Raw genomic sequence first — 13,145 nt, forward strand, 5'->3', positions numbered from 1 at the left:
TTATGACTTTGTGGCTATGGTAACTAGTAATGATCTCATCTTCTCCATCCCAGGTGACTTCCTGACAGAGTTCTTTAGGCTGTGCTCCAAGAAGGAGTCAGAGGAGATTCTGGGAAGAGGTCTATTTGAGGAGGAAGGTAATGTGTTCTATGGCTACTGGGGTGTATCTCTATAGTCTTAACATCTCTTTCTTTAATTTTCCAACATCAAATTTTATTAGTAACATGCGCTGAATACAACAGGTGTAGGTAGACCTTACAGTGAAATGCTTACTTACGAGCCCCTAACCAACAATGCAGTTTAAAAAAAGATGAATAAGAAATAAAGGTAACAAGTAATTAAAGAGCAGCAGTAAAATAACAATAGCGAGGCTATATACAGAGTCAATGTGCAGGGGCACTGATTAGTCGAGGTAATTGAGGTAATATGTACATGTAGGTAGAGTTATTAAATTGACTATGCATAGATGATAACAACAGAGAGTAGCAGTGGTGTAAAAGGGTGGGAGGGGCAATGCAAATAGTCTGGGTAGCCATTTGATTAGATGTTCAGGAGTCTTATGGCTTGGGGGTAAGAGCTGTTAAGAAGCCTCTTGGACCAAGACTTTGCGCTCCGGTACTGCTTGCCTTGCGGTAGCAGAGAGAACAGTCTATGACTAGGGTGGCTGGAGACTTTGACAATGTTTAGAGCCTTCCTCTGACACCGCCTGGTATAGAGGCCCTGGATGGCAGGAAGCTTGGCCCCAGTGATGTACTGGGCTGTGCGCACTACCCTCTGTAGTGCCTTGTGGTCGGAGGCCGAGCAGTTGCCACACCAGGCAGTGATGCTCTCGATGGTGCAGATGTAGAACCTTTTGAGGATCTGAGGACCCATGCCAAATATTTTCAGTCTCCTGAGGGGGAATAGGTTTTGTTGTGCCCTCTTCACGACTGTCTTGGTGTGCACGGACCATGTTAGTTTGTTGGTGATGTGGACACCAATATGGTGTATTCCCTAGGGGGATTTGTGTAGACGTCAGTGCAGAGGATGGGAAGTAGAAGCCACTCTGGACTCTTGGCTTGTTGTTTGCTTGTGAAGGGAGAATTACGCTCTCTTCTCAGTCAGAGCCCACCCTCACACCCTCTCTGTGAATGGCTTCTCTGTCCCTCCCCCTCCACTCTCTCCTCATTAGACGACATCAGCCCTGTCTAAACTGACGGAGCCCACAGCCGTGCCCATCCCCAAGCTGTCTGTCTCCAACATGGTACAGCGCCCGCTAACGGCGCCACCGCCGCATTGACGAATCACCGCTCAGAAATGACGTGCTCAACTCTATACTGCTGGTGAGAGAGAGCAGGCATGACAACGGACACACAGACACACACACACACACACACACACACTCTTACCTTCTAAAGGCATATGGTGATTTAGGCTGGCTGACATCGTACTACACAAGAGGAGAGCAGGAGAGTCTTCAGCCAGACTCCTCAGTTACTGGCCCTGCTGTGTGAACAGCTTCTTGATCAGCCGTGAAGCTATTGCTCAAGCAGTACCTTATTCCCTACTTGCTCACACTGCCATTGGCCTAGACCAGGTTTTCCCAAACCATTGGTCTAGCCCCCCCCCCCCCCCCCCCCCCCAGCACTACACAGCTGATTGAAATCTCAACATCATCAAGTTTTGTGTAGTGCTGGGGTAGGACCGAGTTCAGGAAACCCTGTGTTAGAGGCTCAGTGGTAAGTCAGACAGTTGTTAGATAAAACATTCAAATCAGACGCTCGGTTCGTAGCAGGATTGTTCCTTCAGAGATGTTTTGTGTCAAGGTAAGGAAATGGATGTTCCCATGTACGAGAGAGTATGTAAGCTTATATTTGTGTGTGTATGGTGTCAGTATCTCTTCCCAGACGCAGCCAAAGGTAAACCATCATCAGAGAACAGCGAGAGAAAGGCTGCTCCATCACACACCGACGGGGAACCAGAAGAGAAGGATTCTGACGACTATGTAGGTCTGCTGTCTGTGCTTTACCACACGATCACTGTGTCACACTGCACTCCAGGGCTGTGTTCAGTAGTCACTGTGTCAGACACACTGCACTCCAGGGCTGTGTTCAGTAGTCACTGTGTCACACTGCGCTCCAGGGCTGTGTTCAGTAGTCACTGTTTCACACTGCGCTCCAGGGCTGTGTTCAGTAGTCACTGTGTCACACTGCGCTCCAGGGCTGTGTTCAGTAGTCACTGTGTCACACTGCGCTCCAGGGCTGTGTTCAGTAGTCACTGTGTCACACTGCACTCCAGGGCTGTGTTCAGTAGTCACTGTGTTACACTGCGCTCCAGGGCTGTGTTCAGTAGTCACTGTGTCACACTGCACTCCAGGGCTGTGTTCAGTAGTCACTGTGTCACACTGCGCTCCAGGGCTGTGTTCAGTAGTCACTGTGTCACACTGCGCTCCAGGGCTGTGTTCAGCAGTCACTGTGTCACACTGCGCTCCAGGGCTGTGTTCAGTAGTCACTGTGTCACACTGCACTCCAGGGCTGTGTTCAGTAGTCACTGTGTCAGACACACTGCACTCCAGGGCTGTGTTCAGTAGTCACTGTGTCAGACACACTGCACTCCAGAGCTGTATTCAGTAGTCACTGTGTCAGACACACTGCACTCCAGGGCTATGTTCAGTAGTCACTGTGTCAGACACACTGCACTCCAGGGCTGTATTCAGTAGTCACTGTGTCAGACACACTGCACTCCAGGGCTGTGTTCAGTAGTCACTGTGTCAGACACACTGCACTCCAGGGCTGTGTTCAGTAGTCACTGTGTCACACTGCACTCCAGGGCTGTGTTCAGTAGTCACTGTGTCACACTGCACTCCAGGGCTGTGTTCAGTAGTTATGCCATTGGAGAAACATTTTGAAATACTTGAACTTGTCTGATTAAACTCAGAAATACAATTTCCAATTGTCAAGAAAATGTCAGAAAAAAATATTTGATTAGTGTCATTTTCTGCAATACTGTGTGATGATTGTACTCCCCCACCCCCCTCAGAGCCTGTACAACCAGCTGAAGTCTGCTCCTAGTAACAGTGTAGCGTACCTCCTGGCTCTGTGTCTGGTTAACTTCTACCGTGGAGGGGTCCGGCCCGTGGCTCACCTCTGGCAGAAGTTTGTCCTGGGGATGAGATACTGTTGGGAGAACAACGACCTCGTCTATGGGTGAGAAGAACCAGATTTTAGCTGGATTGATTGATTGTTACACTTTCTATTACTCCCCAATAGGGGAAACAACAACAGATTTATCATTAGGACCAATTCTAAACTACCTAGTCTTCTGGTGAGAACATGGTCCAATTCATTACGCAACAAACAGAAGAAAATGGACTGAACTAGTCCAGTAAAAAACTATATATTTTCTGTTTTCCCTTTTGCTTCGGTGTGCCCCGATGAATAAGACCCCAGATTATAACACCTTCGATTGCTACCTAATGGGACACAGTAACAAGCACAGCATCGATTGGGATCAAATCCATTTATATTCCTGTCAATTTAAGTTCATATGGTATTTGTCCATTTTAATAGACATCTACTCAGACATCCACCCAGTCAATTCCTGAAGGGTTCTGTAATAGAAAAACATTGGATTGAACCTGAACTGGAATCCCATCAATAATGAGGTTGAGGATATACACTGTGACAGTACACTGAATCATCATCATCATCATGCCTGTTTCCTCTGATTCAGACTGGACAGTGGTCCCCCAGACCTCCTCTGCTGTCTCCTCTGATTCAGACTGGCCGGTGGTCCCCACACCTCCTCTGAGGTCTCCTCTGATTCAGACTGGTCGGTGGTCCCCCACACTTCCTCTGCTTCTGTCTCCTCTGATTCAGACTGGCCGGTGGTTCCCCAGACCTCCTCTGCTGTCTCCTCTGATTCAGACTGGTCGGTGGTCCCCCAGACCTCCTCTGCTGTCTCATCTGATTCAGACTGGCCGGTGGTCCCCCACACCTCCTCTGCTGTCTCCTCTGATTCAGACTGGCCGGTGGTCCCCCACACCTCCTCTGCTGTCTCCTCTGATTCAGACTGGCCGGTGGTCCCCCACACCTCCTCTGCTGTCTCCTCTGATTCAGACTGGTCGGTGGTCCCCCACACCTCCTCTGCTGTCTCCTCTGATTCAGACTGGTCGGTGGTCCCCCAGACCTCCGCTGCTGTCTCCTCTGATTCAGACTGGCCGGTGGTTCCCCAGACCTCCTCTGCTGTCTCCTCTGATTCAGACTGGTCGGTGGTCCCTCAGACCTCCGCTGCTGTCTCCTCTGATTCAGACTGGCCGGTGGTTCCCCAGACCTCCTCTGCTGTCTCCTCTGATTCAGACTGGTCGGTGGTCCCCCACACCTCCTCTGCTGTCTCCTCTGATTCAGACTGGCCGGTGGTCCCCCACACCTCCTCTGCTGTCTCCTCTGATTCAGACTGGTCGGTGGTCCCCCACACCTCCTCTGCTGTCTCCTCTGATTCAGACTGGCCGGTGGTTCCCCAGACCTCCTCTGCTGTCTCCTCCACCAGAAACTCCAGGTAACTAACCGATCATACATTTTTAATAGTCTGTAGTTTACTGTGTGAACAACCTCAGTAATCAATGCAGTGAGGTCCATATGTGCACAGTTGGGTCCAGTCTATCAACTGTATAGATACAGACCTCGCTATAATTATTACTAAGTCTGTTCACTTAGTCCAAATAGGCTTTGTCAGAGATGTCCTCTTCCCCCTTGAAGGCCTGCAACAACAGCAAAGTACTCTGCAAAGTCTTTGATAAAGCCCAACACACCAACATGAACAATAGCTACATGAAAGCATTAATCCAGCACAAAAGCAATCTGAATGCCGAAATTAATTGTTTAGGAAGAATGGATTAAAATGGATTAATATGTATTAATATGATGATAGCAGAAGCTACCTGTACAGTCGTGGCCAAAAGTTTTGAGAATGACACAAATATTAATTTTCACAAAGTCTGCTGCCTCAGTTTGTATGATGGCAATTTGCATATACTCCAGAATGTTATGAAGAGTGATCAGATGAATTGCAATTAATTGCAAAGCCCTCTTTGCCATGCAAATTAACTGAATCCCCCAAAAACATTTCCACTGCATTTCAGCCCTGCCACAAAAGGAGGCTTCAGGTCGCCCAAGAAAGTCCAGCAAGCTCCAGGACCGTCTCCTAAAGTTGATTCTGCTGCGGGATGAGGGCACCACCAGTACAGAGTTTGCTCAGGAATGGCAGCAGGCAGATGTGAGTGCATCTGCATGCACAGTGAGGCGAAGACTTTGAGAGGATGGCCTGGTGTCAAGAAGGGCAGCAAAGAAGCCACTTCTCTCCAGGAGAAACATCAGGGACAGACTGATATTCTGCAAAAGGTACAGGGATCGGACTGCTGATGACTGGGGTAAAGTCATTTTCTCTGATGAATCCCCTTTCAGATTGTTTGGGGATTCCGGAAAAAAGCTTGTCCGGAGAAGACAAGGTGAGTACTACCATCAGTCCTGTGTCATGCCAACAGTAAAGCATCCTGAGACCATTCATGTGTGGGGTTGCTTCTCAGCCAAGGGAGTGGGCTCACTCACAATTTTGCCTAAGAACACATCCATGAATAAAGAATGTTACCAACACATCCTCCGAGAGCAACTTCTCCCAACCATCCAGGAACAGTTCGGTGACGAACAATGCATTTTCTAGCATGATGGAGCACCTTGCCATAAGGCAAAAGTGATAACTAAGTGGCTCTAGGAACAAAACATCGATATTTTGGGTCCATGGCCAGGAAACTCCCCAGACCTTAATCCCATTGAGAACTTGTGGTCAATCCTCAAGAGGCGAGTGGACAAACAAAAACCCACAAATTCTGACAAACTCCAAGCATTGATTATGCTAGAATGGGCTGCCATCAGTCAGGATGTGGCCCAGAAGTTCATTGACAGCATGCCAGGGCGGATTACAGAGGTCTTGAAAAAGAAGGGTCAACACTGTAAATATTGACTCTTTGCATCAACTTCATGTAATTGTCAATAAAAGTCTTTGAAATTTATGAAATGCTTGTAATTATACTTCAGTATTCCATAGTAACATCTGACAAAAATATCTAAAGACACTGGAGCAGAAAACTTTGTGAAAATTAATATTTGTGTCATTCTGAAAAATTTTGGCCACGACTGTACACCAGGATCTTTCTTTTTTTTGTTTTGCATATTAGTCTGGCAGAGATACTTGTAGTGCAGAATTGGTACATTTCTCCTCAGAGAGTTTGCTGAATTTAGTGTAAATTGATCCTGGAGGGGATGATTTAAGAACGTCAGAACAGAATGGTGAGCTTCAGCCAACGGATACTAATGTCTTATGATGATGATGATGAGGGAGTGAGTGAGTCGACAGGGTGCGGAGGGAGAGATGGAGAGGGACGAGAGAGTGAGTCGACAGGGAGCAGAGGGAGAGATGGAGTGAGTTGAGAGGGAGAGATGGAAGGATGGAGAGAGTGAGCACTGCCTAGCCCCACAGCCCTGCCAGACGTCTGCAGATAGCCCAGATAGACCCATAAACACTTTTCTTATTCAGCCACCCACTCCTCACCTGGGGGAGGAAAGGATGGAGAGAGAAAGAGAGAAGAATAGAAAGAGGGAAGGAGGGAGAGAGGTGGTAATAAAGATGCCCAGAGAGACAGGGAGAGTGGGAGGGTGAGAGGGAAAGAGAGGTAATATCTTTCTGGAAAGTCGAGGCGGAGAGCAGTGAGAGCCTCTTTAACTGCAATCACTTTAATAAGAGGAAGAGGCTTCCAGGCAGCACTGTGTCCCTCTCTTCTCTCTCATTGCTGCTCCCTCTCTCTCTCTCTCTCTCTATCTCTCTCTCTCGCTGCTCCCTCACCCTCTCTCTTTCTCTCTGCTCTCTCTCTCTCGCTGCTCTCTCTCTCTGCTCTCTCTCTCCCTGCTCTCTCTCTCTGCTCTCTCTCTCGCTGCTCTCTCTCTCTTTTCTCTCTCTCTCGCTGCTCTCTCTCTCTCTCTCACTGTGCTCTCTCTTATTGCTGCTCCCTCTCTCTCTCTCGCTGCTCTCTCTCTTGCTGCTCTCTTTCTCTGCTCTCTCTCTCCCTGCTCTCTCTCTCTGCTCTCTCTGCTCTCTCTCTCTTCTCTCTCTTATTGCTGCTCCCTCTCTCTCTCTCTCGCTGCTCCCTCACCCTCTCTCTCTCTCTCTCTCTCTCTCTCTCTCTCTCTCTTTCTCTCTCTCTCTCGCTGCTCTCTCTCTCTTTCTCTCGCTGCTCCCTCTCTCTCTCTCTCTCTCGCTCTCTCTCTCTCTCTCTTTCTCTCTGGCTGCTCTCTCTCTCTCTTTCTCTCTCTCTCTCTCTCTCTCTCTCTCGCTTCTCTCTCTCTCTCTCTCTCTCTCTCTCTCTCTCTCTCTCTCGATTCGCTCTCTCTCTCTCTCTCTCTCTCTCTCTCTCTGCTCTCTCTCTCGCTGCTCTCTCTCTCTCTCTCTCTCTCTCGCTGCTCTCTCTCTCTCTCGCTTCTCTCTCTCTCGCTTCTCTCTCTCTCTCTCTCTCGCTGCTCCCTTTCTCTCTCTCAACGCATCACCGGGGGCAAACTACCTGCCCTCCAGGACACCTACACCACCCAATGTCACAGGAAGACCAGTACAGGTGCATCAAAGCAGGGACCGAGAGACTAAAAAAGGCCATCAGACTGTTAAACAGCCACCACTAATATTGAGTGATTGCTGCCAACATACTGACTCAACTCCAGCCACTTTAATATTGGAAAAATTGATGTAAAAAATGTATCACTAGCCACTTTAAACAATGCCACTTTTATATGTTTACATACCCTACATTATTCATCTCATATGTATATACTGTACTCTATACCATCTACTGCATCTTGCCTATGCCGTTCTGTACCATCACTCATTCATATATTTTTATGTACATATTCTTCATCCCTTTACACTTGTGTGTATAAGGTAGTTGTTGTGAAATTGTTAGGTTAGATTACTCGTTGGTTAATATCTGCATTGTCGGAACTAGAAGCACAAGCCTTTCGCTACACTCGCATTAACATCTGCTAACCATGTGATGTCTTCACTATTATTTTACAATGTAGAAAATAGTAAAAATAAAGAAAAACCCTTGAATGAGTAGGTGTCCCCAAACTTTTGACTGGTACTGTACGCAATATACCCAAGTGACATGGGTGTACAAGGGTGTGGTGCTTGTATTACAGTATATACGGTAATATACCTGAACGAAAGAGATATATAGGGGTGTGCACTACATTATATAGAGTATTATAAACTGGGTGGTTCAAGCCCTGAATGCTGATTGGCTGATAAGCCGTGGAATATCAGACCGTATACCACGGGTATGACAAAACATATATTTTTACTGCTTTAACTACGTTGGTTTATAATAGCAATAAGTCACCTCAGGGGGTGTGGTATATGGCCAATATACCACGGCTAAGGGCTGTATCCAGGCACTCTGCGTTGCGTCGTGGTATATTGGCCATATACCACACCCCCCTCTGGCCTTATTACTTAAATATACCTGAGGGACAGGGATGTACAGGGGTTCCGTGGAGTTGAGCAGGGTCAACTTCCCGTGTAGGTGGAGCCGACCCTCCGGCTTGCCCGCCTTGGCCCTGTCCTCTTTAGCCCCGCCCTTCTTGACGTCTGTAGAGGGACCGTCCTTCACCACCTCTGTGCCGCTCAGACACTCAAAGAACTCGTCTTCGCTCTCGCTGTAGCTCCACGTGTCCCGTGACTTCCCAGGAGACACCTCTATTGCGCCCACCACCGTTGCCGCACTCTCCTGTCCCAGGCACCAGGCATTCTCGGTCAACCCTGACTTTTTTCTCTCCCTCTTTCTCCCTCCTTTTGCCATTTTCCTCCCGTCATCCCTCGCTCTCTTCCTCTAGTTCTCCTTATGGGCTCTCTCTCACAGCTCCCTCTCTCTCTCTCTCTCTCTCTCTCTCACTGCTCCCTCTCCCTCTCTCTCTCTTGCTGCTCTCTCTCTCTCTCTCTGGCTGCTCCCTCTCTCTCTTGCTGCTCTCTCTCTCTCTGGCTGCTCCCTCTTTGTCTTGCTGCTCTCTCTCTCTTGCTCCGCTCTCCCTCTCTCTATTTCTCTCTCGCTTCTCTCTCTCTCTGCTCCCTCTCTCTCTCTCTCTCTCTCTTTCTCTCTCTTTCTCTCTCTCTCTCTCTCACTGCTCCCTCTCTCTCTCTCGCTGCTCCCTCACCCTCTCTCTCTCTCTCTCTCTCTCTCTCTCGCTGCTCCCTCTCTCTCTCTCTCTCTCGCTGCTCCCTCTCTTTCTCTCTCTCGCTGCTCCCCCTCTCTCTCTCTCTCTCTCTCTCGCTGCTCCTTCTCTCTCTCGCTGCTCTTGTCATACCCGTGGTATACGGTCTGATATACCACGGCTTATCAGCCAATCTCTATCTCTCTCTCTCTCTCTCTCTCTGCTCTCTCTGCTCTCTCTCTCTCTCTGCTTTCCCACTCTCCGCTTCTTCCACTTTTCTCTCGCTGCTCTCTCTCTCGCTGCTCTCTCTCTCTCCCGACCTCTCTCTTGCTGCTCTCGCTGCTCTCGCTGCTCTCTCTCTCGCTGCTCTCGCTGCTCTCTCTCTCGCTGCTCTCTCTCTCTCCCGACCTCTCTCTCTCTGCTCTCTCTCTCCGCTTCTTCCTCTTTTCTCTCTCTGCTCTCTCTCTGCTCCCTCTCTGCTCTCTCTCTTCTCTCACTCTCTCTGCTCCCTCTCTACCTCTCTCTCGCTGCTCTCTCTCTCTCTCTCTCTCTCTCTCTCTCTCTCTCTCTCTCTCTCTCACTGCTATCTCTCTCTCGCTGCTCTCTCTCTCGCTGCTCCCTCTCTCTCTCTCTCTCTCTCTCGTCGCTGCCCTCCTTCTCTCTCTCTCTCTCTCTCTCTCTCTCTCTCTCTCTCTCGCTCATTCGCTTTCGTCGCTGTTGAGTCCCTCTCTCTCCCTCTCTCGTCGCTGCTCCCTCCCTCTCTCTCGCCTTTCTCTCTCTGTCCCCGTGTGCCCATAAGGAGAATTATGGGGACACAGGGACATGTTGAGGAGAAATGGCTCGATAAGGGCCAAAGGGATAAGGTTGTACCGGGTAGAATTACACACACGCGCGCAAAACACACATACCTCCCAAAAGCTTGCCCTCTGCTGCTTGTGTCTTTCTCCAAAATGCTCAACTGCTGCACCGAGAGGAAAAGAGCGAGGGATGACGGGAGGAAAATGGCAAAAGGAGGGAGAAAGAGGGAGAGAAAAGTGTCAGGGTCGAGAATGGGTGCCTGGGAACGGAGAGTGCGGCAACGGTGGTGGGCGCGATAGAGGTGTCTCCTGGGAAGTCACGGGACACGTGGAGCTACAGCGAGAGCGAAGACGAGTTCTTTGAGTGTCTGAGGGACACAGAGGTGGTGAAGGACGGTCCCTCTACAGACGACAAGAAGGGCGGGGCTAAAGAGGACGGGGCCAAGGTGGGCAAGCCGGAGGGTCGGCTCCACCCACACGGGAAGTTGACCCTGCTCAACTCCACGGAACCCCTGTACATCCCTGTCACTCAGGTATATTTAAGCAATAAGGCCAGAGGGGGGTGTGGTATATGGCCAATATACCACGACGCAACGCAGAGTGCCTGGATACAGCCCATAGCCGTGGTATATTGGCCATATACCACACCCCCTGAGGTGCCTTATTGCTATTATAAACCAACGTAGTTAAAGCAGTAAAAATATATGTTTTGTCATACCCGTGGTATACGGTCTGATATTCCACAGCTTATCAGCCAATCAGCATTCAGGGCTTGAACCACCCAGTTTATAATACTCTATATAATGTAGTGCACACCCCTATATATCTCTTTCGTTCAGGTATATTACCGTATATACTGTAATACAAGCACCACACCCCTGTACACCCATGTCACTTGGGTATATTGCGTACAGTACCAGTCAAAAGTTCTTTCTACAGTGTAAAGGGATGAAGAATATGTACAAAAAGATATATGAATTTGTGATGGTACAGAACGGCATAGGCAAGATGCAGTAGATGGTATGGAGTCCAGTATATACATATGAGATTAATAATGTAGGGTATGTAAACATTATATTAAGTGGCATTGTTTAAAGTGACTAGTGATACATTTTTTACATCAATTTTTCCAATATTAAAGTGGCTGGAGTTGAGTCAGTATGTTGGCAGCAGCCACTCAATGTTGGTGATGGCTGTTTAACAGTCTGATGACCTTGAGATAGAAGCTGTTTTTCAGTCTCTCGGCCCCTGCTTTGATGCACCTGTACTGACCTCGCCTTCTGGATGTCCTTGATGATCTTTTTGGCATTCCTGTGACATCGGGTGGTGTAGGTGTCCTGGAGGGCAGGTAGTTTGCCCCCAGTGATGCGTTGTTTAGACCTCACTACCCTCTGGAGAGCCTTACGGTTGTGGGTGGAGCAGGTGCCGTACCATGCGGTGATACAGCCCGACAGGATGCTCTCGATTGTGCATCTGTAAAAGTTTGAGTGCTTTTGGTGACAAGCCAAATTTCTTCAGTCTCCTGAGGTTGAAGAGGCGCTGCTGCGCCTTCTTCACCACACTGTCTGTGTGGGTGGACCAATTCAGTTTGTCCGTGATGTGTACGCAGAGGAACTTAAAACTTACTACCCTCTCCACTACTGTCCCCTCGATGTGGATAGGGGGGTGCACCCTCTGCTGTTTCCTGAAGTCCACAATCATCTCCTTAGTTTTGTTGACGTTGAGTGTGAGGTTATTTTCCTGACACCACACTCCGAGGGCCCTCACCTCCTCCCTGTAGGCCGTCTCGTCGTTGTTGGTAATCAAGCCTACCACTGTAGTGTCTTCTGCAACTTGATGATTGAGTTGGAGGCGTGCATGGCCATTCAGTCGTGGGTGAACAGGGAGTACAGGAGAGGGCTCAGAACGCACCCTTGTGGGGCCCCAGTGTTGAGGACCAGCGGGGTGGAGATGTTGTTACCTACCCTCACCACCTGGGGGCGGCCCTTCAGGAAGTCCAGTACCCAGTTGCACAGGGCGGGGTTGAGACCCAGGGTTTCGAGCTTGATGGCGAGTTTGGAGGGTACTATGGTGTTAAATACTGAGCTGTAGTCGATGAACAGCATTCTCACATAGGTATTCCTCTTGTCCAGATGGGTTAGGGCAGTGTGGTTGCGATTGCGTTGTCTATGGACCTATTGGGGCGGTAAGCAAATTGGAGTTGGTCCCCCCTTTGCTGCTATAACAGCTTCCACTCTTCTGGGAAGGCTTTCTACTAGATGTTGGAACATTGCTGCGGGGACTTGCTTCCATTCAGCCACAAGAGCATTAGGGAGGTTGGGCACTGATGTTGGGCGTGTTCCAATTCATCCCAAAGGTGTTCGATGGGGTTGAGGTCAGGGCTCTGTGCAGGCCAGTCAAGTTCTTCCACACCGATCGCAACAAACCATTTTTATATGGACCTCGATATTTGTGCACGGGGACATGTGCACAGGTAGCCTAGTGGTTAGAGCGTTGGGCCAGTAACCCGAAAGGTTGCTAGATCGAATCCCCGAGCTGGCAAGGTAAAACTCCGTCGTCTGCCTCTGAACAAGGCAGTTAATCCACTGTTCCTAGGCCGTCATTGTAAGTAAGAATTTGTTCTTAGCTGACTTGCCTAGTTAATTAAAGGTTAAATAAAAAAAAACTGTTGTCATGAAAAACCTGTTGCCAGAAAGTTGGAAACACAGAAACATCTAGAATGTCTGGTATGCTGTAGGGTTAATATTCCCCTTCACTGGAACTAAGGGGCGTGGCCCGAACCATGAAAAACAGCCCAAGACCATTATTCCTCCTCCATCAAACTTTACAGTTGGCACTACGCATTGGGGCAGGTAGCGTTCTCCTGGCATCCGCCAAACCCAGATTTGTCCGTGGGACTGCCAGATGGTGAAGTGTAATTCATCACTCCAGAGAACGCGTTTCCACTGCTCCAGAGTCCAATGGTGGTGAGCTTTACAGCACTCCAGCCGACTCTTGGCATTGTACATGGCGATCTTGTGTGCAGCTGCTCAGTCATGGAAACCCATTTCATGAAGCTCCCAACGAACAGTTATTGTGCTGACGTTGGTTCCCGAGGTAGTTTGGAACTCGGTAGTGAGTG

At 49.0% G+C, this 13,145-nt stretch overlaps 1 pseudogene; it reads left to right on the plus strand.

Annotated features, from left to right (window-relative positions):
- Positions 1 to 13,145, plus strand: part of LOC139380125 (rab3 GTPase-activating protein catalytic subunit-like) — a 67,886-nt pseudogene that overhangs the window by 11,400 nt on the left and 43,341 nt on the right.

This window comes from Oncorhynchus clarkii, chromosome 22 (genome assembly GCF_045791955.1).
Source record: "Oncorhynchus clarkii lewisi isolate Uvic-CL-2024 chromosome 22, UVic_Ocla_1.0, whole genome shotgun sequence".
NCBI classification, from domain to species: domain Eukaryota; kingdom Metazoa; phylum Chordata; class Actinopteri; order Salmoniformes; family Salmonidae; genus Oncorhynchus; species Oncorhynchus clarkii.